The sequence below is a fragment of the Gymnoscopelus microlampas genome (assembly GCF_963454915.1).
Source record: "Gymnoscopelus microlampas genome assembly, chromosome: 12".
Lineage (NCBI taxonomy): Eukaryota > Metazoa > Chordata > Actinopteri > Myctophiformes > Myctophidae > Gymnoscopelus > Gymnoscopelus microlampas.
Genome location: NC_139949.1, coordinates 38,565,687 through 38,592,453, shown reverse-complemented (window position 1 = coordinate 38,592,453; position 26,767 = coordinate 38,565,687). Strand labels below are relative to the sequence as shown.

At 41.5% G+C, this 26,767-nt stretch overlaps 2 long non-coding RNA genes across 2 annotated transcripts; both read right to left on the bottom strand.

The window, feature by feature from the left end:
- Positions 1 to 5,340: 5,340 nt before the first annotated feature.
- Positions 5,341 to 6,962, bottom strand: LOC311057830. Its single transcript, XR_014602010.1, has 6 exons — positions 6,906 to 6,962; positions 6,785 to 6,835; positions 6,318 to 6,513; positions 6,077 to 6,129; positions 5,719 to 5,855; positions 5,341 to 5,608 (listed from the first exon to the last, which is right to left on the bottom strand). It is a non-coding gene; the product is annotated as an uncharacterized lncRNA (long non-coding RNA).
- Positions 6,963 to 24,580: 17,618 nt separating this feature from the next.
- LOC311057828 lies at positions 24,581 to 25,389 on the bottom strand. The gene is made up of 3 exons (XR_014602008.1): positions 25,352 to 25,389; positions 24,905 to 24,972; positions 24,581 to 24,653 (listed from the first exon to the last, which is right to left on the bottom strand). It is a non-coding gene; the product is annotated as an uncharacterized lncRNA (long non-coding RNA).
- Positions 25,390 to 26,767: the final 1,378 nt, after the last annotated feature.

Sequence of the window (26,767 nt, the reverse complement as noted above, 5' to 3'; positions counted from 1 at the left end):
GGTCAGGTTGTAGTTGTCACATTCACAAGCTTTAACTAGAAGTTATACAATTCAACTGTAAACATTGATTCAACTATTTGTACTTGAATTATTGAGTAAATGATCCAAAAACCTGCCTGAAGTCATCTTTATCTTGACTAACTGGGACGTCAGCCAGTCCTCCTGGGGGTCCTTTCTCATCTTGTAAGTTGTGTTTGTTTGGCATTTGGCCATCTAATGGTTCCCTTACCCCTGTCGATCCAATTATTAGGAATTGTACCCTCTGTCTCCTTTCCATCCTCCAACCACACATCCCTGGCATACATGACCTGAAAAAGACAGCACAAACATGTTAGTGCAATATCAGAAAATAAATTATGTGAACCATAGTCAATAAATCACCGGGCAAGTGGTCATGTTAGTAGAGGGCAAAGAACTAGAGGCGGCCGGATTGAAAATGCTACGATTCTCATTAGAAGCAACATGGAGGGATGAGAACAGAAATGACTACATTTGAGTATAAGCCCAGGTTAGAAGGTTAGACGATAAAGCAAGAGAGGTGGATAAAGCGAGAGGTGAGGTAGAGATGGTTTATCTGAGGCGGAGGGAGAAGGATGCTGAAACGCAAGACAAATAGCAAATTTAGGGTGTGCTGAGAGAGACAAGCAGGTGATGATCGAGGAAGGTGCAGCCATGACGGGAACTAGCTGAAAGAAAAATAAAATGTAACCTTTAATATTGCTGTTCCAGACCATGGCGAAAGGGTATGAGGACATAACCACCAACGTTTCTTGTGGGAGGCAAGCCACCTTGCGGAACAGATCCGTTTCACGCAGTAGTCCATCTTTCATCCTACCCTGACTTGGCTTCCATTTCCTTGCTTGTTCTTTCACTGAAGTCCTGATTGTTTTTCTGGATATATGATATGATTGACAGCCGCAGCAGTGCAGCCAGTCTCATCCCTGACATTGTTGTCTCCTATCAAGGGACCATAGATGACCCACCCCAATAGGGTCCTCACAGCATATGGTCGATCTGCCTGGCTGTTAACCACCTCCAAAAAGGTTCCAATAACTTTGAAGCATTTCTGCCAATCAGTAGGTCAACACCAGAGTCTATTTCTTGCAGTTTGATATGTTTCAAATAAGGCCATGGTGACAAGCCCTGTTGTTTTTGGAATATTGTGTTGTGAGACAGGCATGGTTTTATGAGTGAACACATTAGGGAGTTGTATGAAATCATTTTTGTCCAACTTGGCTATTTCCAAACCTGAGATATGGTGACTGGTCTCAGGCTTCACTTGGTTCATTGTGCGGAGAAGAATATTAGTTTTTTGTCCGGTAATGTTTAGCCTTCTCATTAAGTTTTCAGTGCAGAATGTGGATGTGCTTCCATGGTCCAAAAATGCATATGTTTGCAACACTGTCTCCCTGTGGCTCTTCACTTGAACGGGTACTATGGAGAAGATGGAGGTTTCATCACCGGCCCCAATATGACCACATGTGTGAGGTAAGACGACAACATTGTTTCCTATTGATTTCTTTTCCGTTTCTTCCAGGGTTGAGCTCTAGGGGGTACGGGCGGGTACGGCGTACCCTTAGTTATGAGACTGTGGGGGCTGGGGGCTCGCGCGTGCTCAACATGCACTCACCGTCAGCGGCGGTCGTTAACACCTTAAAGTTTAAACAATAGCCTCTGAAGGTTAGCGCCGTCAGTGGCGACACATTCTCAATAGCGTCTACCTGGCTGCTTTGCATAACATTAGGCTACTGGAGAAAAGCCATGTACTTGAATTGAATGTGCACTGCAGAGTGTGAAGGGGATTGCTTAGCAGAGCACCCAGTTCTCTGAGACAAGACAAAGACAAGTTGTCTGATTATTTTAACTGCTTATCTGTGGGTGAGTCTATGTAAAGGGCTTTTATATAAAACTAAAAGGAAAATAAAATAATTGATTAATTGAAACAAAAATAAAAACAACAAATTAACAATGCAACAAAATAATAAGAAATATAAATACATTAATAATCACATGTTGAATACAGTATTAGTAAGTGGCTATGTGCACATGCCTGCGCACGTGACGTCATAAAATACAGTACCCTTAGTTCAAAAATCCACAGCTCACCACTGGTTTCTTCAATGTGGAGTATATCAGGATGGTTTTGTTCACACGTATCACAGGTTAAACGACTTGTGCAGTCTCTGCTTAAGTGTCCTCTTTTCAAACAGCCAAAAACAGACTCCCTTTTCCTTTAAGTAGTGCATCTTCTCTCTGTGTCTTCTCTATTTCATCTGTGGACACCGCTCCAATGTGTGACCACTTTTATTGCAGAAAAGACAATCATTATGATAGCTGATGAATACACTTCTTTCCACTCCATTTGACTGCACTGCCGTTTCTATGGGTGTTACTGTTGTGGCAAAACTGCTTCTTGGAATGTCTCTTGTGTCTCTTGGTTTGATGATGGTTGAGGTTTTGACAGTTGTAGTTTGCTTAGCATCTTGTATGTTTCCAAACAGTGGGTCAGACAGTATTTTTTACCTGTCTCTCTATGAATTGTACAAGGTCAGAAAGCTTAGCACGATGTCCATGCCTCTCCTGTAGCTTGCATGCCTTGTTCCTCCAGGTTTATCCGAGCTTGTATGGATGGCCTTTTGTATATTGTTCAAAGTAATGTAAGCAGTCACTGTAATCGTCAGTCTTTTTCTCCACTCCTCTCTCAAATGCCCTGATAAACATTTCATATTGCAATGGGTCACCATCATAAACTGGAATGTCTCTTGGTGGTAAAGTGGAATACAGATTTTGCTTAACCAGTAAAGCAGTTTTTTCATTCTGTCTTCGTAGCACATTACAAATATCACCTGCAGGGGGTGTAGTGTGAGTGACATGACCTTGAACATTCTTTTTCCCATGAAGCTGTACATTTTCAGTTTGCACATTTTGGTTTATTATATTTTCGGTTTGAACATTTTGCCTGGGGAGAGAGTATTGCATTAGAGGAGTCATGTAATGAGCTTTGGCAGATTTTTCATGAAGTGGTTGTTTTGGTCTCACAACCTGTGGCTGGGAGGGAGGCTTTGTGGTTTCCATTGTTTCCTTTTTAGGTAGGTAGGTATGTATTTGCATTTGGGTTGAATGGGGTTGTTTCCTTTGGAGCAGCAGCTCCTTTCTTTGAGTTTGTCCCACTTGACACTCTTGATGAGTTCCTTGGCCCATGGTTTCCAGTACATGGGCCTTTGCATTTGCTGCTTCCAGCTGAGTCTCCATTTCCAGTTGCTCCTTTTGCATTCTGAGTTGTCCCTGTTATGCTTCAATTTCATATTTTTGTGTAAGCCAGCCACCTGTTCCATGAGAGCAGCCTTTTCAGCCTGAGCTATGATGAGCAGATGAAGTTGAAGATAATTTTGATGGAGTGGATTTGTGTGTGGATTTTGATACATTTGATATACTGTCATGGGGTCCAATGTCATCAGAATGTACAGCACTCCACATTTCACTTTCAGCAGTGATCGGTGTTTGTGGCTCCTTTTCAACAGTGACATGTATTGGTAGTTCCTTCTGAATAATGACATGCATTTGCTGTTTCACCTCTGATAGCCACAGGTGTACATCCTGTACAAAACCTTCCAGAATATACATTTTTGGTTGAAACCATGAATTTTGCCTTGCAATTTCCTCCTCAGGTAATGGCAAAACCACCAATGATGAATGACTTTCCCTTGCTTCATCACACAGTTTGATTAATCTGAAGGTCACTGCAAATCAACAGCGAGACAAAATTAAACATATTACAAACATAAACAAACAGATAATACATATATTACAATATATTAAAAGCAGAAGTGATACTTAGGCGTCTTCCTTCTTGCGTGTATCATCATCAGATGTCCAGCTCAATGACGTGCAGCCACTCCCTCCCCCTACCTGAGATAATAAAAACTAAGGTGCCTGAGCATAGCAGCAATGTACGTATACTGTGCATGATATACTTATGACGTTAAGGTGCTTAGAGAAAAAGAGTACAATAAAAAAAAAGACAAAAAAGTCAGTGCGTTATACATGGGATTAAGGTGCAAAAGGTCAGTGCGTGTCCACCTAGGGTGGACTGACCCTGGTATAATCCGCAAGTAGCTCCATGAGGGAGAGCAACAAAAAAGTCATTTGTACCTGGTGTAGTCCACAGGTATGTCCGAGGGGGGCTAAGTCCAAGTCCACGTCACTAGTCGAATGAAAATAAAATAATAATAAAACATAATAGCACAGCTTACTTTGCAGGGACACCCTTTTTGCTTGGGCCGGTTCCACAACAACTGAAACATATTAAACAAGTGCTGTACTGAATAGCCAGTGAGCTACCAGGGTAAGGTCCAACCAGAGCTACTTCGTTGAACAGAACACAAGTTCAAATTACACAACACTGTACAATACTGTGACACTAAGATCCCCCACAATGGACAGTGAAAGTTCAAGTTAAATCAGTCCTGAGTGCCTGCTGTGTGTCCTCCCCTTCTCGCTGGAGCATGCTTGAGGTGGTCTGCGGCATGCTGCCTTATGAGGTCCTCTGTGGCTTCTGGGTCGAATTTCATGACTGCATCTGCATAGTAGAAAAAGGCAATAAAAAATGTGCAAAGGCAACATGCTGTCCTAGTCCCTATCTGACATAATACACAGCTCGATTGAACTCCTGCCATCTGGTAGGAGGTTCAAGAGCTCAGGGGGAAGCACCAGCAGGTCATCCAACAGCTGCCCCAAACCATCAGAACCCTGAACCATGTATTGCCCCCAAAACCAACATCTTGAAAGATGGATTGCACTTTGAATGCATCAGCACTTTTTACCAATGTTGTCTGCTCTTTACTTTTTAATGTTTGCCTCTTTTTAATGTGCATCATGAGTTGAGGAGAATGGCATTTTGCTCCCCTGTTTGCCTAGTGTGTGTTGTGGAAGTGACAATAAAACTGATTGCGAGTCTCCATATTGACATGCAAAAATGCTTGTACATCCACAACTAGTTTAATACAAAGCCATCTCCCTTCTACACCTAACCACCAGTTATTTAAAATGTTATGATAGCAACGGTAACGGTAGACAGTTGGCATTGTATTTTTTTTATGTCAACCGGAAAGGACATGTTTTACCCAATTACATTTTGATTTTGTCCTTGGTCAACATGAAATATTGGCTTACCTTGTATTGCGCTGAAAGCCGTAGTCTTCTCTTTTTCCCCCTTCATGTTCAACTGTGCCATCAGACTGTTACTGAAGAGCCTTAAGAAAAACAAATTACATTTGATAATGTAGTAGGATTAGGATTTATTGTAAAACATGGTATAAACCCTTTATACTACTAATTTTCACTTAATGTTCAACCATTATGTCATTGACATGACATAACAGAGGATTCAGGTGTTAAGCTAAAAAAAAAAAAGGCAAATTAATGGAAACATGCAGTCAGGCGCTCATCTAGAAGAATTAACCAAATAAGTGTTCACACATTGAAAACCACAGCGCACCCAAACATCACACAGGGGTTAATTCATAGTGTATGTTGAAACATACCTGTCAAGAACTTTGTGGACACAGTCCTTAACGTCCTTCCCTCTATAACGGGAAAGTTGCAGCACCTGTTGGAATAAGTCCATGAAAACTTTCACTGACATATCCCAGAGGAACGTAAAAAGTGTGCGAGTGCATCTTATGCTGTTCATTACTTCCAGACTCTTGAAAAGCCTACCAGGGTATTAAAAGCTTGGACATCACTGAGGAGTTGCTCCTCTCTCTGGAAGTCCTCCATTCTCTCAACATGACTGGCCGCTGAAGAGGCAGGTTCTTTAGTGAATATTGATATGGTCAGGACTTTCTTCTGGTATACTGAAAAATAAGTAAGTGTACACAGAGACATGTTATAGACACCACCCTACAATGATACAAAACACTGATATAATTGAAGAGCAGTTTTTGTGTCCCGATAGGAGAGGAGACAGAGAGAACAGTAAAGGAAGAAAGGAGAGAATGGGCAGAAGAGAGAAGGGTTGCAAATTAAGTGTCCCCCAGTTTGTTGGGGGTCTTCATTGAAATAGCTCAGAACTTACCTTGTGCTGGCAATGGGAATGCCCATGTTGGCCTCTCAGTCACTGCATAGCACCTGTAATAAGAACAAAAGTACATTTTAGAAATTACAAAGTGATATTTTTGCATTAAAACTTTCCAAGACAGATGACTATACATTAGATGAGAAATAATAAATATGTCATATTGTAACAATTAGGGGTGCACGATACTACTTGCTGAATTGTAAAGGTTTTGATTACTTGGGGCCTTTGGACAACTCACCATGCCTGACCGTGTCCCTGGATCTGTCATGTCTGGACCTGACCGTGTTCCTCGACCCATCACTGCGGTGGGACCTGTCATCATGTCTGGACCTGACAGAGTGCCTCCGAGCTGTTGCTGTACCTGGAGTCGTGGCTGGTCCTGATGCTGTGCCGGTATCCGACACTGTGTCTGGAGCCATCACTGTGCCTGATGGCTGGAGCCATCACTAAAGACTTAATACTTGGACATAATACTACTACAACACCATGTCACACTGAAAAAGACTACCCCTACTGGTTGGTCTTAGATGTTGACAATCACACATCTCCTCTGATACACATAGTTCAACACATTGAGCCTGTAACTACTTACTCATTGCTTGTGAATTAGGTATGGTAATGATTTCTTTAGTATGCACAACATGTAACACCTTGTACTGACTGTACTTAAAATGTGTTGGTGCAATGGAGAAAGTGAATACTCACGGGGTGTGGACATTTCTCTGCTCCGAGGTGCTACACTTGCATGTCGGGAGCCTGGAAAAGACAAAGAATGTTCTTAGATCGAAATACAAAAGGTGACTGCTTAAATGTGATTCATACTCACTGTGTGTAGACATCTCCCTGTGCCAAGACCCCTCAGCATGCTCCAACTCGACAGACATGGTGTCCACCACGACATCCACCAGGCCATCCAGGGCTTGATTTTCAGAGTCTGAAACATAAAGGACCCCCTGCCACTGCAGCTCACATAAAATGCCGTAACTCGGGGGCTTGCCCCCTACAAACAATCCCTCCACACAACTAGGAACCAATCGGCGTTACAGCCCTCTTCTGTATACATGTGACCTACGGTCGCTTATCTCCCGATTAGGGAGTCTTACTGGTATTTCATAAATTGACATCAAAACTCAACAAGCATTGAGTAACGCATTGTTGTCCTGGCTGGACTGCAACTTCCTTGGTGCGATAGGAAAGGAGGGCACCTATACGGCTTATTAAAGCATTTGATTGTCATTTTTGACAATGGACTTATAAATTGATTATAGAAGAAAGTTACCCATAATGCTCCAAAACGTCATATAAAACATGAATGGTCTACAATGTGAGGCCCAGTTTCTGTTAACACATTTCATATTTAGAAGTTACTTGAGAAACATATGAACTCTACATCAGTCATCATCTTGTCTTTTAACAGGTTTCCTCTTCCCTTATCACCACATCCACATCCTCCTCTTCCTCCTCTGCTTGGCTGGTCAGGTTGTAGTTGTCACATTCACAAGCTTTAACTAGAAGTTATACAATTCAACTGTAAACATTGATTCAACTATTTGTACTTGAATTATTGAGTAAATGATCCAAAAACCTGCCTGAAGTCATCTTTATCTTGACTAACTGGGACGTCAGCCAGTCCTCCTGGGGGTCCTTTCTCATCTTGTAAGTTGTGTTTGTTTGGCATTTGGCCATCTAATGGTTCCCTTACCCCTGTCGATCCAATTATTAGGAATTGTACCCTCTGTCTCCTTTCCATCCTCCAACCACACATCCCTGGCATACATGACCTGAAAAAGACAGCACAAACATGTTAGTGCAATATCAGAAAATACATTATGTGAACCATAGTCAATAAATCACCGGGCAAGTGGTCATGTTAGTAGAGGGCAAAGAACTAGAGGCGGCCGGATTGAAAATGCTACGATTCTCATTAGAAGCAACATGGAGGGATGAGAACAGAAATGACTACATTTGAGTATAAGCCCAGGTTAGAAGGTTAGACGATAAAGCAAGAGAGGTGGATAAAGCGAGAGGTGAGGTAGAGATGGTTTATCTGAGGCGGAGGGAGAAGGATGCTGAAACGCAAGACAAATAGCAAATTTAGGGTGTGCTGAGAGAGACAAGCAGGTGATGATCGAGGAAGGTGCAGCCATGACGGGAACTAGCTGAAAGAAAAATAAAATGTAACCTTTAATATTGCTGTTCCAGACCATGGCGAAAGGGTATGAGGACATAACCACCAACGTTTCTTGTGGGAGGCAAGCCACCTTGCGGAACAGATCCGTTTCACGCAGTAGTCCATCTTTCATCCTACCCTGACTTGGCTTCCATTTCCTTGCTTGTTCTTTCACTGAAGTCCTGATTGTTTTTCTGGATATATGATATGATTGACAGCCGCAGCAGTGCAGCCAGTCTCATCCCTGACATTGTTGTCTCCTATCAAGGGACCATAGATGACCCACCCCAATAGGGTCCTCACAGCATATGGTCGATCTGCCTGGCTGTTAACCACCTCCAAAAAGGTTCCAATAACTTTGAAGCATTTCTGCCAATCAGTAGGTCAACACCAGAGTCTATTTCTTGCAGTTTGATATGTTTCAAATAAGGCCATGGTGACAAGCCCTGTTGTTTTTGGAATATTGTGTTGTGAGACAGGCATGGTTTTATGAGTGAACACATTAGGGAGTTGTATGAAATCATTTTTGTCCAACTTGGCTATTTCCAAACCTGAGATATGGTGACTGGTCTCAGGCTTCACTTGGTTCATTGTGCGGAGAAGAATATTAGTTTTTTGTCCGGTAATGTTTAGCCTTCTCATTAAGTTTTCAGTGCAGAATGTGGATGTGCTTCCATGGTCCAAAAATGCATATGTTTGCAACACTGTCTCCCTGTGGCTCTTCACTTGAACGGGTACTATGGAGAAGATGGAGGTTTCATCACCGGCCCCAATATGACCACATGTGTGAGGTAAGACGACAGCATTGTTTCCTATTGATTTCTTTTCAGTTTCTTCCAGGGTTGAGCTCTAGGGGGTACGGGCGGGTACGGCGTACCCTTAGTTATGAGACTGTGGGGGCTGGGGGCTCGCGCGTGCTCAACATGCACTCACCGTCAGCGGCGGTCGTTAACACCTTAAAGTTTAAACAATAGCCTCTGAAGGTTAGCGCCGTCAGTGGCGACACATTCTCAATAGCGTCTACCTGGCTGCTTTGCATAACATTAGGCTACTGGAGAAAAGCCATGTACTTGAATTGAATGTGCACTGCAGAGTGTGAAGGGGATTGCTTAGCAGAGCACCCAGTTCTCTGAGACAAGACAAAGACAAGTTGTCTGATTATTTTAACTGCTTATCTGTGGGTGAGTCTATGTAAAGGGCTTTTATATAAAACTAAAAGGAAAATAAAATAATTGATTAATTGAAACAAAAATAAAAACAACAAATTAACAATGCAACAAAATAATAAGAAATATAAATACATTAATAATCACATGTTGAATACAGTATTAGTAAGTGGCTATGTGCACATGCCTGCGCACGTGACGTCATAAAATACAGTACCCTTAGTTCAAAAATCCACAGCTCACCACTGGTTTCTTCAATGTGGAGTATATCAGGATGGTTTTGTTCACACGTATCACAGGTTAAACGACTTGTGCAGTCTCTGCTTAAGTGTCCTCTTTTCAAACAGCCAAAAACAGACTCCCTTTTCCTTTAAGTAGTGCATCTTCTCTCTGTGTCTTCTCTATTTCATCTGTGGACACCGCTCCAATGTGTGACCACTTTTATTGCAGAAAAGACAATCATTATGATAGCTGATGAATACACTTCTTTCCACTCCATTTGACTGCACTGCCGTTTCTATGGGTGTTACTGTTGTGGCAAAACTGCTTCTTGGAATGTCTCTTGTGTCTCTTGGTTTGATGATGGTTGAGGTTTTGACAGTTGTAGTTTGCTTAGCATCTTGTATGTTTCCAAACAGTGGGTCAGACAGTATTTTTTACCTGTCTCTCTATGAATTGTACAAGGTCAGAAAGCTTAGCACGATGTCCATGCCTCTCCTGTAGCTTGCATGCCTTGTTCCTCCAGGTTTATCCGAGCTTGTATGGATGGCCTTTTGTATATTGTTCAAAGTAATGTAAGCAGTCACTGTAATCGTCAGTCTTTTTCTCCACTCCTCTCTCAAATGCCCTGATAAACATTTCATATTGCAATGGGTCACCATCATAAACTGGAATGTCTCTTGGTGGTAAAGTGGAATACAGATTTTGCTTAACCAGTAAAGCAGTTTTTTCATTCTGTCTTCGTAGCACATTACAAATATCACCTGCAGGGGGTGTAGTGTGAGTGACATGACCTTGAACATTCTTTTTCCCATGAAGCTGTACATTTTCAGTTTGCACATCTTGGTTTATTATATTTTCGGTTTGAACATTTTGCCTGGGGAGAGAGTATTGCATTAGAGGAGTCATGTAATGAGCTTTGGCAGATTTTTCATGAAGTGGTTGTTTTGGTCTCACAACCTGTGGCTGGGAGGGAGGCTTTGTGGTTTCCATTGTTTCCTTTTTAGGTAGGTAGGTATGTATTTGCATTTGGGTTGAATGGGGTTGTTTCCTTTGGAGCAGCAGCTCCTTTCTTTGAGTTTGTCCCACTTGACACTCTTGATGAGTTCCTTGGCCCATGGTTTCCAGTACATGGGCCTTTGCATTTGCTGCTTCCAGCTGAGTCTCCATTTCCAGTTGCTCCTTTTGCATTCTGAGTTGTCCCTGTTATGCTTCAATTTCATATTTTTGTGTAAGCCAGCCACCTGTTCCATGAGAGCAGCCTTTTCAGCCTGAGCTATGATGAGCAGATGAAGTTGAAGATAATTTTGATGGAGTGGATTTGTGTGTGGATTTTGATACATTTGATATACTGTCATGGGGTCCAATGTCATCAGAATGTACAGCACTCCACATTTCACTTTCAGCAGTGATCGGTGTTTGTGGCTCCTTTTCAACAGTGACATGTATTGGTAGTTCCTTCTGAATAATGACATGCATTTGCTGTTTCACCTCTGATAGCCACAGGTGTACATCCTGTACAAAACCTTCCAGAATATACATTTTTGGTTGAAACCATGAATTTTGCCTTGCAATTTCCTCCTCAGGTAATGGCAAAACCACCAATGATGAATGACTTTCCCTTGCTTCATCACACAGTTTGATTAATCTGAAGGTCACTGCAAATCAACAGCGAGACAAAATTAAACATATTACAAACATAAACAAACAGATAATACATATATTACAATATATTAAAAGCAGAAGTGATACTTAGGCGTCTTCCTTCTTGCGTGTATCATCATCAGATGTCCAGCTCAATGACGTGCAGCCACTCCCTCGTCTCAGGTCCCACATGGTCTGTACAGGACACAGAGGTGATTATGTGATAGGCAGTCTGCATAAGCATACTGTGCAGTCTGTCAGGCCCAAACTGTGGGAGTAGTAGCGCGGCAAAATAAACTTTATCTTGAAAGAAAGAAGAAGAAACCCGGAAGATCTATAGTCTACTATAGTCAACACTAAATCGCGCACACATACACACTTTGGTAGGGGTTTGGATTGTGTCGTTACCTTGCCATGATGCAACTCGAAAGGTCACTGAAAATCAACAGAGAGACAAAATGAAACATATATTAAAAACATAAACAAACAGATAATACATATATTACAATATATTAAAAACTGAAGTGATACTCAGGCGTTTTCCTTCTTTCGTGTGTCATCATCAGATGTCCAGCTCAATGACGTGCAGCCACGCCCTCGTCTCAGGTCCCACATCAAAGAGACCGGCCTCCGATGGTGGCCTGTACAGGACACAGAGGTGATTATGTGATAGGCAGTCTGCATAAGCATACTGTGCAGTCTGTCAGGCCCAAACTGTGAGAGTAGTAGCGCGGCAAAATAAACTTTATCTTGAAAGAAAGAAGAAGAAACCCGGAAGATCTATAGTCTACTATAGTCAACACTAAATCGCGCACACATACACACTTTGGTAGGGGTTTGGATTGTGTCGTTACCTTGCCATGATGTAACTCGAAAGGTCACTGAAAATCAACAGAGACACAAAATGAAACATATATTAAAAACATAAACAAACAGATAATACATATATTACAATATATTAAAAACTGAAGTGATACTCAGGCGTTTTCCTTCTTTCGTGTGTCATCATCAGATGTCCAGCTCAATGACGTGCAGCCACGCCCTCGTCTCAGGTCCCACATCAAAGAGACCGGCCTCCGATGGTGGCCTGTACAGGACACAGAGGCTGTGCAGTCTGTCAGGCCCAAACTGTGGGAGTAGTAGCGTGGCAAAATAAACTTTATCTTGAAAGAAAGAAGAAGAAACCCGGAAGATCTATAGTCTACTATAGTCAACACTAAATCGCGCACACATACACACTTTGGTAGGGGTTTGGATTGTGTTGTTACCTTGCCATGATGTAACTCGAAAGGTCACTGAAAATCAACAGAGAGACAAAATGAAACATATATTAAAAACATAAACAAACAGATAATACATATATTACAATATATTAAAAACTGAAGTGATACGCAGGCGTTTTCCTTCTTTCGTGTGTCATCATCAGATGTCCAGCTCAATGACGTGCAGCCACGCCCTCGTCTCAGGTCCCACATCAAAGAGACCGGCCTCCGATGGTGGCCTGTACAGGACACAGAGGTGATTATGTGATAGGCAGTCTGCATAAGCATACTGTGCAGTCTGTCAGGCCCAAACTGTGGGAGTAGTAGCGCGGCAAAATAAACTTTATCTTGAAAGAAAGAAGTAGAAACCCGGAAGATCTATAGTCTACTATAGTCAACACTAAATCGCGCACACATACACACTTTGGTAGGGGTTTGGATTGTGTCGTTACCTTGCCATGATGTAACTCGAAAGGTCACTGAAAATCAACAGAGAGACAAAATGAAACATATATTAAAAACATAAACAAACAGATAATACATATATTACAATATATTAAAAACTGAAGTGATACTCAGGCGTTTTCCTTCTTTCGTGTGTCATCATCAGATGTCCAGCTCAATGACGTGCAGCCACGCCCTCGTCTCAGGTCCCACATCAAAGAGACCGGCCTCCGATGGTGGCCTGTACAGGACACAGAGGCTGTGCAGTCTGTCAGGCCCAAACTGTGGGAGTAGTAGCGTGGCAAAATAAACTTTATCTTGAAAGAAAGAAGAAGAAACCCGGAAGATCTATAGTCTACTATAGTCAACACTAAATCGCGCACACATACACACTTTGGTAGGGGTTTGGATTGTGTCGTTACCTTGCCATGATGCAACTCGAAAGGTCACTGAAAATCAACAGAGAGACAAAATGAAACATATATTAAAAACATAAACAAACAGATAATACATATATTACAATATATTAAAAACTGAAGTGATACGCAGGCGTTTTCCTTCTTTCGTGTGTCATCATCAGATGTCCAGCTCAATGACGTGCAGCCACGCCCTCGTCTCAGGTCCCACATCAAAGAGACCGGCCTCCGATGGTGGCCTGTACAGGACACAGAGGTGATTATGTGATAGGCAGTCTGCATAAGCATACTGTGCAGTCTGTCAGGCCCAAACTGTGGGAGTAGTAGCGTGGCAAAATAAACTTTATCTTGAAAGAAAGAAGAAGAAACCCGGAAGATCTATAGTCTACTATAGTCAACACTAAATCGCGCACACATACACACTTTGGTAGGGGTTTGGATTGTGTCGTTACCTTGCCATGATGTAACTCGAAAGGTCACTGAAAATCAACAGAGAGACAAAATGAAACATATATTAAAAACATAAACAAACAGATAATACATATATTACAATATATTAAAAACTGAAGTGATACGCAGGCGTTTTCCTTCTTTCGTGTGTCATCATCAGATGTCCAGCTCAATGACGTGCAGCCACGCCCTCGTCTCAGGTCCCACATCAAAGAGACCGGCCTCCGATGGTGGCCTGTACAGGACACAGAGGTGATTATGTGATAGGCAGTCTGCATAAGCATACTGTGCAGTCTGTCAGGCCCAAACTGTGGGAGTAGTAGCGCGGCAAAATAAACTTTATCTTGAAAGAAAGAAGAAGAAACCCGGAAGATCTATAGTCTACTATAGTCAACACTAAATCGCGCACACATACACACTTTGGTAGGGGTTTGGATTGTGTCGTTACCTTGCCATGATGTAACTCGAAAGGTCACTGAAAATCAACAGAGAGACAAAATGAAACATATATTAAAAACATAAACAAACAGATAATACATATATTACAATATATTAAAAACTGAAGTGATACGCAGGCGTTTTCCATCTTTCGTGTGTCATCATCAGATGTCCAGCTCAATGACGTGCAGCCACGCCCTCGTCTCAGGTCCCACATCAAAGAGACCGGCCTCCGATGGTGGCCTGTACAGGACACAGAGGCTGTGCAGTCTGTCAGGCCCAAACTGTGGGAGTAGTAGCGTGGCAAAATAAACTTTATCTTGAAAGAAAGAAGAAGAAACCCGGAAGATCTATAGTCTACTATAGTCAACACTAAATCGCGCACACATACACACTTTGGTAGGGGTTTGGATTGTGTCGTTACCTTGCCATGATGTAACTCGAAAGGTCACTGAAAATCAACAGAGAGACAAAATGAAACATAAATTAAAAACATAAACAAACAGATAATACATATATTACAATATATTAAAAACTGAAGTGATACGCAGGCGTTTTCCTTCTTTCGTGTGTCATCATCAGATGTCCAGCTCAATGACGTGCAGCCACGCCTTCGTCTCAGGTCCCACATCAAAGAGACCGGCCTCCGATGGTGGCCTGTACAGGACACAGAGGTGATTATGTGATAGGCAGTCTGCATAAGCATACTGTGCAGTCTGTCAGGCCCAAACTGTGGGAGTAGTAGCGTGGCAAAATAAACTTTATCTTGAAAGAAAGAAGAAGAAACCCGGAAGATCTATAGTCTACTATAGTCAACACTAAATCGCGCACACATACACACTTTGGTAGGGGTTTGGATTGTGTCGTTACCTTGCCATGATGTAACTACAAAGGCCATTGAAAATCATCAGAGACAAAATGAAACATATATTAAAAACATAAACAAACAGATAATACATATATTACAATATATTAAAAACTGAAGTGATACGCAGGCGTTTTCCTTCTTTCGTGTGTCATCATCAGATGTCCAGCTCAATGACGTGCAGCCACGCCCTCGTCTCAGGTCCCACATCAAAGAGACCGGCCTCCGATGGTGGCCTGTACAGGACACAGAGGTGATTATGTGATAGGCAGTCTGCATAAGCATACTGCAGTCTGTCAGGCCCAAACTGTGGGAGGAATAGCGCGTCAAAATAAAGTTGTTGTTTAGTTGTTGTCCAAGTCGAACCAACGCAATCCACCGTGTTCACTCCACTGCTTCGCAGCTGGCTTGTGAGTTTAGGATTCACATTCTCTAAAATGAGTTTAATGACGTCCTCCTCACTGATCTGAGGCTGCCAACGTTGGCACAGAGACCTGTACATATAGGCAAAATGTCTAAGGCTTTCGTCTTCACCCTGTACTCGGGTTCGAACTCTCAGCCAATTCGTCCTCATAGACCAACACGCCCAGGTGTTGGTCTCCTGGCCTACTACATCCCACTAGTCTCTGGCAGTGCCATGAAACACATTCCTGAGTGTCACAATGAGTTCCTCATCCAACAGGGGCTGCATGGCGAGAAAGTCACGGCACTTTTCCAAATAACGCAATAGATCTGAGGTGTCCTCACGCTGTCCAAAGGTGGTTAATTGGAGTTTAATGGGAGATTTGCCCATAAATCCTCCTCGCAGGTCACCTTGTACGTTCTCCCGACGTGTACCTCCACCAGTGCGTAGCGTGGACTGCAGATGTTGATGCGCCTTACCAGATGGTGCAGTAGGTGGTATGACAGGAGAACTGGTTTGTAGTGTGGTTTGAACAGCAGTTCCAGCCACTGAAGTAGTGTTAATATTTCTGTATTCATGGTCTCCAGATTTTTCAAGCATGTTGCTACTGATGATTGAGTGTGTTCCAAATTGTGTACAATAGGGGCAGAGCAGTATTTACAACCCTCAGAACTTCAGTATGGCGTTTCAATTTCCAGTTCATGCTCACTCATTGCAGTTGAATGTCCATCCGGTTCATTGATCTGATTTATTTCACTTATTGCAGGTGAATTTCCATCCGGTTCATTGATCTGATTTATTTCACTTACTGCAGGTGAATTTCCATCCGGTTCATGTATTTGAGGCTGGTTAGCTTGAGTTGACATTGTTTGAGGGTGGTGGTGGTGGTGATGATTTGTTTGAGGGTGGTGGGTTTGACACCAACACGGGTGCTGAGTTTCTATTTCATCAAAGACCCACAAGTTTCCATCAAACTTTTCCATTTTGAAATTGCAAATGTTCCCTTTTTGATCGCGTTTGAATAAATAAAATTGTTATTTCCCACTGAGCTTGTTTGCACAGTTTTGCTTGTTTGTTCCTTTGTTTGTTGAAAATGATCCGGTTTTGCACCTGTGAACTCAGTTGTTTTTGCTTGAGATTGAGGTCCTTTTAAACATCTGGGGTGCCACTTTTTATGTAACGGTTTAGCTTTGATATTACTGTTTGGGGTGCCAGTTAGGCCAAAGCCTAACACGAATTTAGTCCAGTCTGGACAAAAAAAAACACTTTTTTAAAAGCCAACCTTACACAGGATTTAAATGCACAATTAGTAGAACCAAATGAACCGTAAAACCTGAAACCAGGGATTGATTACCCACAAAAGAATACCTTCAACTCAATAAACAGAATGAATGAAATACACAGACACAAAAAACCTCAGTTTGACTTTGTATTGTAAAATAATCCCCAATCCAGTCCACAGTTTGTCCAATACCACGCAGTTCAGTGTCAGTTCACAAAAAGTCACTATTCACAACCCACTGTTCCTTCAAAACAGGTTATTCACAAATGTATTGAAACCTTGGTTAACCAAAATGAAATAAAGACAAAATAAAAATGCCCCACGACCTTTACCGTGGTGGCGAACGAATGAATGAGGCAACCAGCTGTACACCGTGTTTGTGTGAGAGAGGAGGGGGGGGGGGATAGCTCCAGGAATCCACTCCACTTTTTCCGGTGTGCCTGTGTGTGTGTGCGGTTTGGATTGTGTAGTTACCTCGCCATGATGCAACTCCAAAGGTCACTGCAAATCAACAAAATGAAACATATATTACAAACATAAACAAACAGATATTACATAGATTACAAACAGAAGTGATACTCAGGCGTCCTTTTCTTTCGTGTGTCATCGTTAGACGTCCAGCTCAATGACGTGCAGCCACGCCCTCGTCTCAGGTCCCACATCAAGAGACCGGCCTTCGATGGTGGTCTGTACAGGACACAGAGGTGATTATGTGATCGGCAGACTAAATAAGCATACTGTGCAGTCTCTCAGGCACAAACTGTGGGAGGAGTAGCGCGGCAAAATACAGATTATCTAGAAAGAAAGAAGAAGAAGAATAAAGTTGGGAGATTACTATAGTCCATACTAATAAACACAGATCATTTGTGGTGCAGTTGATTAGTTACAACATATCCGTCATAACCACAAATTAGACAGCACGGCACTGTACCAAATCCCATTAAACAATAATCTCTCAAAAGAAAAATAACACAAACAACAACTTATGTAACCCACATGGTTGTGTAAATCTAAGCATAAGAAGACATCCCAAATCACCTTCACACAACAAAGTTAACTAATACAGGTCTAAGGAGTTAATAATCAATAGAGTCACACTTACAGACAATGCTTGCCTGGCACAACAACAGAAATGACAGCAAGGGTTTTAAATGCTTTGGTTTTGGCTGAATAGACTGGGATCTAACTCTCTAACCTGTGCTGACCTACTGAACCGGGGAATATACCATTTGTCAAGATAGAGGGAATACAAGTGTTGTGGAGAATATAATACCCTGTGAAAGCCATCATTTTGTTCTAATTTGAATTTGTAGTTATTTTACAGTAATTTAATAACATAATAATCAATGCTGTAGACATAGATCACATTCATGATTTTATTTTATGAAGCACATGTCTTGTAACTATTCAATTTGGAAAATAGCAAGCAGCATATCCTTTTAATGCTTGCATGTATGATTGAAAATAATGCCATACCTTGCTATACCCAATTGACGCCCCTGATAGACCAGTAGTGGAAAAAGTACTCAAATGTTTTACTTAAGTAAAACAATCAATACTGCAATATAGAAATACGTAAGTAAAACCAGAATTCTAAATTGACTTGAGTAAAAGTAAAAAAGTAATGGCATAAAGTACCAAAGTATATGTACTTAAAGTACCAAAAGTAAAAGTACTCATGTAGAATGTCCCTTTTCAAGTTTTCAAATGCATAAAAACCTTTTGAAAATAGTTATAGCCGATCTACAAGCTCATAATGCATCGCGATGCGACACATTGTGAGCTTGTAGATCTGCTATTTTCAAAAGATTTTTATACATTTTGAAAACTTGAAATGGGACATTTCTGCAAAAAGTACATTTTGATGCCAATACTTCTGTACTTTTAACTCGAGTACATTTTGAATTCCAGACTTTTACTTGCTTTACTTTTACTTCTGCTGCTGGGGCCTTTCAGTAGGCCTGTCATGAGCCTCTAGCTGAGGTTGGCTTGGGGGTCCTCTGGCTACTGAGAACCAGGCATCAACATCTTTAATGAATCCATCTTTATATTTATTGACCTTTGAGAACCAATCATTTTGCCTTTCTTGTTCATCATGTGGAATAAGAGGCATCAAAGAATCATGCAGTGCATTGGAATTTTCAGACAATTTCATCAAGTTGTGTGTAGCGGTCCCCACCGAAAGATATAAGACTTGAACTGATCATGAATTGATTACGATCCAAAGATCAACGTAAGAACTGGCAAGACAGTACAAAAACAAATAAAAGACTCTGTTAGTTTCCCATACTGTGTGTAAGAACAACAGGTGGCTATCATAACACTAGCTCACTTAAGCTCCAAATTTAAATAATAGAACATTCAAACTGTACTGAAAGTGCTTTTTAACATGGCTTTGACGATCAGTCAGCATTACTATAATTACTTTACAATGAATTAAGGCAGATGACTTCGACATCATCACTTATTCTAATGAACTTGTCTTTTTTCTTTTTTAGCAGTTGTTTTTAAACTCATGAAACACGTTTTTTAACCTTTTTCAAGTGCTTATAATGACGTGTTTTTTAACCATAATGTATGAAATACAGTCATATCAAATACCTTCCTTTGCTATGTACAATTAAAACCTTTCATTTTCAACACACTTTACAGAAAGAGTAGCAAACTCACTCTGGTTTAGTTTGTTGTTATTATCCATAGCACCACATTCCTTTGTTGCAGAAATACATTTCTTTCATTCAAAGTCCTTCAATATACCTTATGCTGAACAAGAGGTAAACAAATCAAGCAATGCATTTTTAGCAATGGTCCTGTCCTTGTATCACTACAAAACACCTGCTTAGCTGCTAAAGTAGCTAACAAAAGTTTGTAGCAACTCACCAATGTTATCAGAAAGGAACGCTTAGCCCTCTGGCAAGACTGAGATGATGGGCAAGGTGTGTGTGCTGTCTTGTGTGGCTTCCATATGTATTTAGATTAGTATTAATTTGTTTGGGCTCTGTGACTCTGTCACTCTCAGTGATCTCTCCTGCAGTGCAGCTGCAGTGCAGGTTGCCAGGTTGGTTCTGTGGGAATAGGGATTCACAGCAGAGAATGTGGCAGAGACAGAGAACGGGCGGGGCAAGTAGTAGAGGGGTGTCATGTGATTGGGGGAATTCCTCTGTCAGTCTTCATATCCTTGGCTGGCTATGCGCTTGTAGATATGCTATCTTTGTTGTGAAAATATGTACAAATTGTTGAATATATATTTATATATTTTTAAGTGGACATTTGTAACTCAAATCTTTGCTTCTGAGGGAGTCTACAAATTGTTTTAAAAAATGATGCTATATCAGTGGTTCTCAAACTTTTTCATGTCAAGGACCCCCAAAGTGATACGTATTTGAACACGGACGTAGGGAAGACCATGTTGTTCCAGGGACCCCCGCCTAGAAGCAAAGATTTGAGTTACAAATGTTCGCTTTAAAAGAATATACATATTCAATACATATATTTTTTAATAGCAGTTCTACAAGCTCATTGAGCTCAGTTCGGGGCTCTCCCCCAGGCTGGCAGAGGGAGAGTAGTGCCCAGGATTACAGCTTAGTCAATTGGCACTGGGTGAAAAAAAATGGGTTACAAAAATCGTGGGATAAAAAGAGAAAAGAAAGTGTATTTGAAACAAAACATTAAACAGATCACTAATAGGCTTACACACCTAATTAACACTCAGTGATGTTTGTCATTTTTTTATAATACTTTTCAATCTGTATTTCATGAACTGATAACAAACCAAGCTAACCGTCCATAAACTCAACACAATATTAGTCCGGCCGTTTCGAGCAAAAATCGTACACTTTACGATAAAAGCATGACATTTGGCACACCGTTAGGGCATGCCATAAGGAACATTTTTGGCTATAGGGCCATCGCAGTTTTGTCCTGTGGTAACTATGGCAGCCATTTTCCAAAATGGCCACCACCTGCTGTCATTTTACCAATAACTCAGGTGCTAGACCACCTAGGATCTTGATTCTGGTGACTAATCCTACATTTTCAAGGATGAGGAATACAGTGGTACTATTTACAACATGCTACTACCTAACTACATATATCTGGCATTCAGTTAATTCAATAATTGTAAACCCATCAAAATATGTAATGATGTAGTACAGTAGCCTACATGTTTTCAAACTGACACGTGAGAGTCAAGAATGCAGTACTTCACTGTTTTCACTCTTTTATTAGTAGTCGCATTGCATAATTATTTTAAATGGACTATAAGACACAACAAAGACAGAGTACTCATGAGTCATAGCATAATGGCATATAGACCAATTATTTGCGCTGGTTTCACCCAGCGCAAATACACCCCAACCCCCTCTTGTGTGTTGGCTAGTGAGGTGCGTCCTAGCGAGACCTGATAGAATGGGTTTCATTGCGCACATACTGGTTCCGCACATATTGGTTCTTAGCAGTGTGACGTCGTCTGTTAAGGGGTCTATTCAATAAAGCCAGATAATCTACACAATGTTAGTTGCACAGTCCACCACAGTAGCAAAGGGCAGTACACTGAAGTGCTGTCTTAACACATTTGCATTGTCCACTGCATCCCTTTTTGCAACCACAGCGGAAGAGTTCCCGACAGGCCAGGCTCGCTTCTGTGTGGTCCAGTGCACTTCCCATCCTCCTGTCAAAATTAGAATCAGCTTTATTGTCAGATCACAGGTTTACAAGTGTAAAGAAGCGGATTAAATTATTTGCATTCACCTGTCTCCTTCCTCTTCCACCCCCATTCACCTGGGGATGGGAGTTCAGGGGCTGCAACCATCGCCTGTCCCCAGCAGTGGCCAGCTTGGTAGGCTGCCCTCTTTGTATGTTGAATCAGTGCAGCTCGTGTTGGGGGGAGTCCATCAATTGTTCTGCCCTTCTAGGTGAATAGCTGCTTCCGTGCCTGATTCACTGATGCCTGGCCGCTAGTATGGTCATAGAGCAATACCACAAATGGTCAGTATCATTATCATGGTCAGTATCATGGTCAGTACCAAGGTCAGTACCATGGTCAGTACCATGGTCAGTACCAGTACCATGGTCAGTATCAGTACCATGGTCAGTATCATGACCGGTATCATGACCAGTATCATGGCCAGTATCATGGTTAATTATGGTCAGTACCATGGTCAGTATCAGTACCATGGTCAGTACCATGGTCAGTATCAGTATCATGGTCCATACCATGGTCAGTATCATGGTCAGTATCAGTACCATGGTCAGTACCATGGTCAGTATCAGTATCATGGTCAGTACCATGGTCAGTTTCATGGTCACCATGATACTGACCATGATACTGACCATAATTAACCATGATACCGACCATGATACTGACCATAATTCTGACATTAAACTGACCATGATACTGACCATGAAACTGACATTCTACAGACCATGATACGTACATGATATTGACATTATACCGACCATGATACTAACCATCATACTTGCCAGGAAACAACAATTTGAGCCGTTATTGTCTCCGCCAGGCCGAAAGGCATGGCGAGAGAGTATGTTTTACCCCCGTCCGTCCGTCCGTCTGTGAACAGCTAATCTCTGGCACCGTTAGCCCGGTTTATTACTGTAAATGTATTACATTATGAGCAGTTATTACATTATGAGTTGCTACAGCAACTCATAATGTAATAACGGCTCATAATGTAATAAACGAAATGTAATAAAAGCTCATAATGTAATAAACTAAATGTAATAAAAGCTCATAATGTAATAAACTAAATGTAATAAAAGCTCATAATGTAATAATCAGCTCATAATGTAATAAAATCATGAGCCCATAATGTAATAATGTGTTACATTAAGAATCTTGCGTAGCCACTCATAATGTAATAACTCTGCATAATGTAACCAGAAAAAGTGCTCCCCGGAGCACAGGTCTCCGCCAGGTCAGGGAGGTTATTGTGGCCTCCTGGTGGCGCTATAATAGGCCAATGTGAAAAGGGTGCTATTTCTTCTTAGGCCTTTCAATCGGACACTGCATTCATGATTTGAGGCATTTTGTTCCAAAAATGTGTTTTGCTAAATTAGACCTGCTGGTGGCGCTATAACAGGCCAATGTGAAAAGGGTGCCATTTCTTCCTCGGCCTAGTGGGAAGGTGTGCGCAAAATTTCACGGCAATCGCACACTGCGTTGATGATTTGAGGCATTTTGTTCAAAACGAACCAATCCTGCAAACTTTGGAAGCCAATCTTAGCCAATCAGGATAGAATATAAAAATCGGAGAGACCCGTGTTGATCACATGACTATATAGATACTGTGTACCGATTTGCGTGAGGTTTGGACAAAATCTGTAGGAGTGATATCCAAAAATGTGTTTTGCACAAATCGGCCTCCTGGTGGCGCTATAACAGGACAATCTGAAAATTTTGGGGCAGATGTTCGGCTTTGGCATCCAGGGAGTGTGTGTGCACAGTTTCGCAGCGGCCGGGCTAACAGACACACGGACGGACGGACGGACAGACAGGGGTAAAACATACTCTCTAGCCATGCCTTTCGGCCTGGCGGAGACAATAACGGTTCAAATTGTTGTTTCCTGGCAAGTATGATGGTCAGTATCATGGTCGGTATAATGTCAGTATTATGTACGTATCATGGTCAGTATCATGGTCTGTAGAATGTCAGCATCATGGTCAGTATCATGGTCAGTATCATGGTCAGTATCATGACAGTATTATGGTCAGTTTAATGTCAGTATCATGGTCAGTATCATGGTTAGTATCATGGCCAGTTTAATGTCAGTATCATGGTCAGTATCATGGTCAGTATCATGTCAATATAATGTCAGTATCATATACGTATCATGGTTAGTATCGTGTCAGTATCATGGTCAGTTTAATGTCAGTATCAAGGCCAGTATCATGGTCGGTATCATGGCCAGTATCATGGCCAGTATCATGGTTAATTATGGTCGGCATCATGGCCAGTATCATTGTGACCATGAAACTGACCATGATACAGACCATGATACTGATCATGATACTGACCATGATACCGACCATGGTACTGACCATGATACTGATACTGACCATGGTACTGACCATGGTACTGACCATGGTACTGACCATGGTACTCACCATGATACTGACCATGATACTGACCATGATACTGACCATGATACTGATACTGACCATGATACTGATAATGATTATTATGATGTAACACTTTACTTTTCTCAACAATATGAGACATTATTACATTATGAACTTTTATTACATTATAAGCGGCCACGTGAGATTTATAATGTAACACATTATTACTGTAGTAACTGAGTAGTACCACTGTAATATGCCTGACTACGCCACCTCCCGCTTGTGGAGGGGGCAGGAGGAACCCTTAAACCTTATTCTGTTCAACTTCCCTTAAACAGGAACAATTATTTTACTAGAGGCAGTTTGTGGAAAAATATAACAACTTTATTACCATAAAATTACAAAACACATCACTGTCTATTACAAACTAGCACGACAATTAAGGTATTTAAGGCAAGGTATTTAGTATTAAAATGGCAATCTAACAGTTACCTCTCACATTATAAGGAAGGGCGGGTGCACACAGTGAATACCAAAATAACTAGGGGAAAAGAAAAGGGGACAGGCCTCAAAGAAATCATGCAATATAAATACAAAACTCAAATACAAAACATGCAGTGCCAGGTTATATGAATACACACCAATAAAACCAAAGGGTCCCAGTGCAGTCCCAAGCTGAGAGGAGAGCCGTGTGCAGCAGGGCGGACCCGGCCTTGAACAGGGTTACATGAATTAAACTGTAACAGAACAGAGGAGAGAAACAGTTAAAATATGCCAATATGGATAAATGTTAAAACCTATGCCTACAGTGTACCTTGGCTAGATGGCTCAAACAAACAAAACAAAAAGAGTAAATTAACAGTGGAAAACAGTGGCCGGTGTGGTCCCTTTAAGGAGACAAACAAAACGCATTAGTTGCCAGCCCTAGTATCACACTATAAAACATTATATTCAAATCATTAAAAGAACAAAACAGCTTAAAACCTACTTTGTGTTGCAGTAACGGTGCACACAATATAAGGCCAAGGCGAGGGGGCAACCTCAACACCAGAGCTGCTGTATAAAAGAAGACAGTGATGTTACAAACTAAAATACATTAAAATCCACAAAAAGGCAATGCATAAGATACTGCTTTACCCGTGTCTCCAGGTAGGGCAGACAGAACAGAACAGACACCACCAGGAGGTCACTTCATTTGTAAAACTGAAATAATAAATAAATGCATTAAAAGATAATAAAACACAATGCTGTTGGCTAAATTAAAGTGCTAAAGAGCATGGGAAGCCTCCATGTGCTCAACAGAAAATAGGCAACCAAACAAACAAAAGCCAGTAGTAACATGTGCTCAAACAATAAGCTAAACATTAGCATGAGCTACAACAAACAAAAGGGTCGCACAAAGTAGCAGATCTACAAGGTTCAGTTTTTGGCCTACCATGTGTTCTCCTTCTCCCTGCATGAACCATGCTGCCTACAGCAGAGACAAATGGCTCTCTACTGGGAGGAGCTGGCTTTTATACTTCCTGGTCATGGTGGTCAGGTGCAGTGGGTGCACCAGTCACCTAGATTCCCACATTACATTATAGAAAAATCTGTTATTACGTTATGCGCTAATTCTTTTATTACATTATGAGCTGATTATTACATTATGAGTTTTTATTACATTTAAATTATTACATTATGAACCATTATTACATTATGAGCCGTTATTACATTATGAGTTGCTACATGGTCTGTTACTTGGCCCTTAGCATCTTCAACAACTGCCCCAAAACAGTCCATTGGCTTTGTCCTCATCAATCCCTTATCATCAATAGTGCTGTTTACTATAGATTAATGAGCAATGTTCAGCAAAAGCGAATGGATATTAACAATGGAGTCCAAGAGAAAAATGGAACACAAGATATCTAAACTGCCCAAATTTGACACATTTTGTTCTTTAGTAAAGTTTGCACGGCCTATCTGTTATTCCTGACTCATCCCTCTCCCTCCAGAATCAGAGTGTGTGCAGCGCCTCAGTTCCAGCGTCCATGATGATGTTCAGGGTTTAATAGTGATAGCTCAGCTACTGTGAGAACTATCAGAATACAATCTGTGTGTAACAACCGTGATTTCATGCCTGCGGCTCTGTTTTTCATTTTCAATTTCCTGGGCTCTTAGCCTGCACTTAGCCTGCACACGTTGACATTCTTGATGGAAAGTATTGCAACTCCAGAGAGGCTCTGTCCCATTGAGATCCTCATACAACTTCTAACCAGCTTCAGTTTAAAAATGGAACATTCAACACTGTGTGTGTGTGTGTGTGTGTGTGTGTGTGTGTGTGTGTGTGTGTGTGTGTGTGTGTGTGTGTGTGTGTGTGTGTGTGTGTGTGTGTGTGTGTGTGTGTGGAAATTATTAATATCCGTTTAATCAAAACCGCTATTTTTACAAAATATTTTAGCAAAGGGAGGAAAAATTCTCTTTCTCTCTCTCGCCCCCCAGTCTCTCTCTCTCTCTCTCTCTCTCTCTCTCTCTCTCTCTCTCTCTCTCTCTCTCTCTCTCTCTCTCTCCCTAAACCTGGGTATTTTACTGATGAAGGGTACTAGTCTGTAACTAATCGCCCCGAGGCGCCATAGCCACTGGCAGGAGACTGCCTGTCCCTTGACTGCCTGTCTGTGTAAGGATAATTCCTTACACAGACAGGTCGTTCATGAAAGTCCTTGCGGTCTTGTTTCCAATGAGAACCTGTGAGCAATTAGGGGTTAAGAGTCTTGTTCAGGGACAAATTTCATTTCATCGACACATATGCTGGGATGGCCTGGAATCGAACCTGGGGCAACCAGGGCCTCTGGCTCCCTAGGTGTGCAAAGCA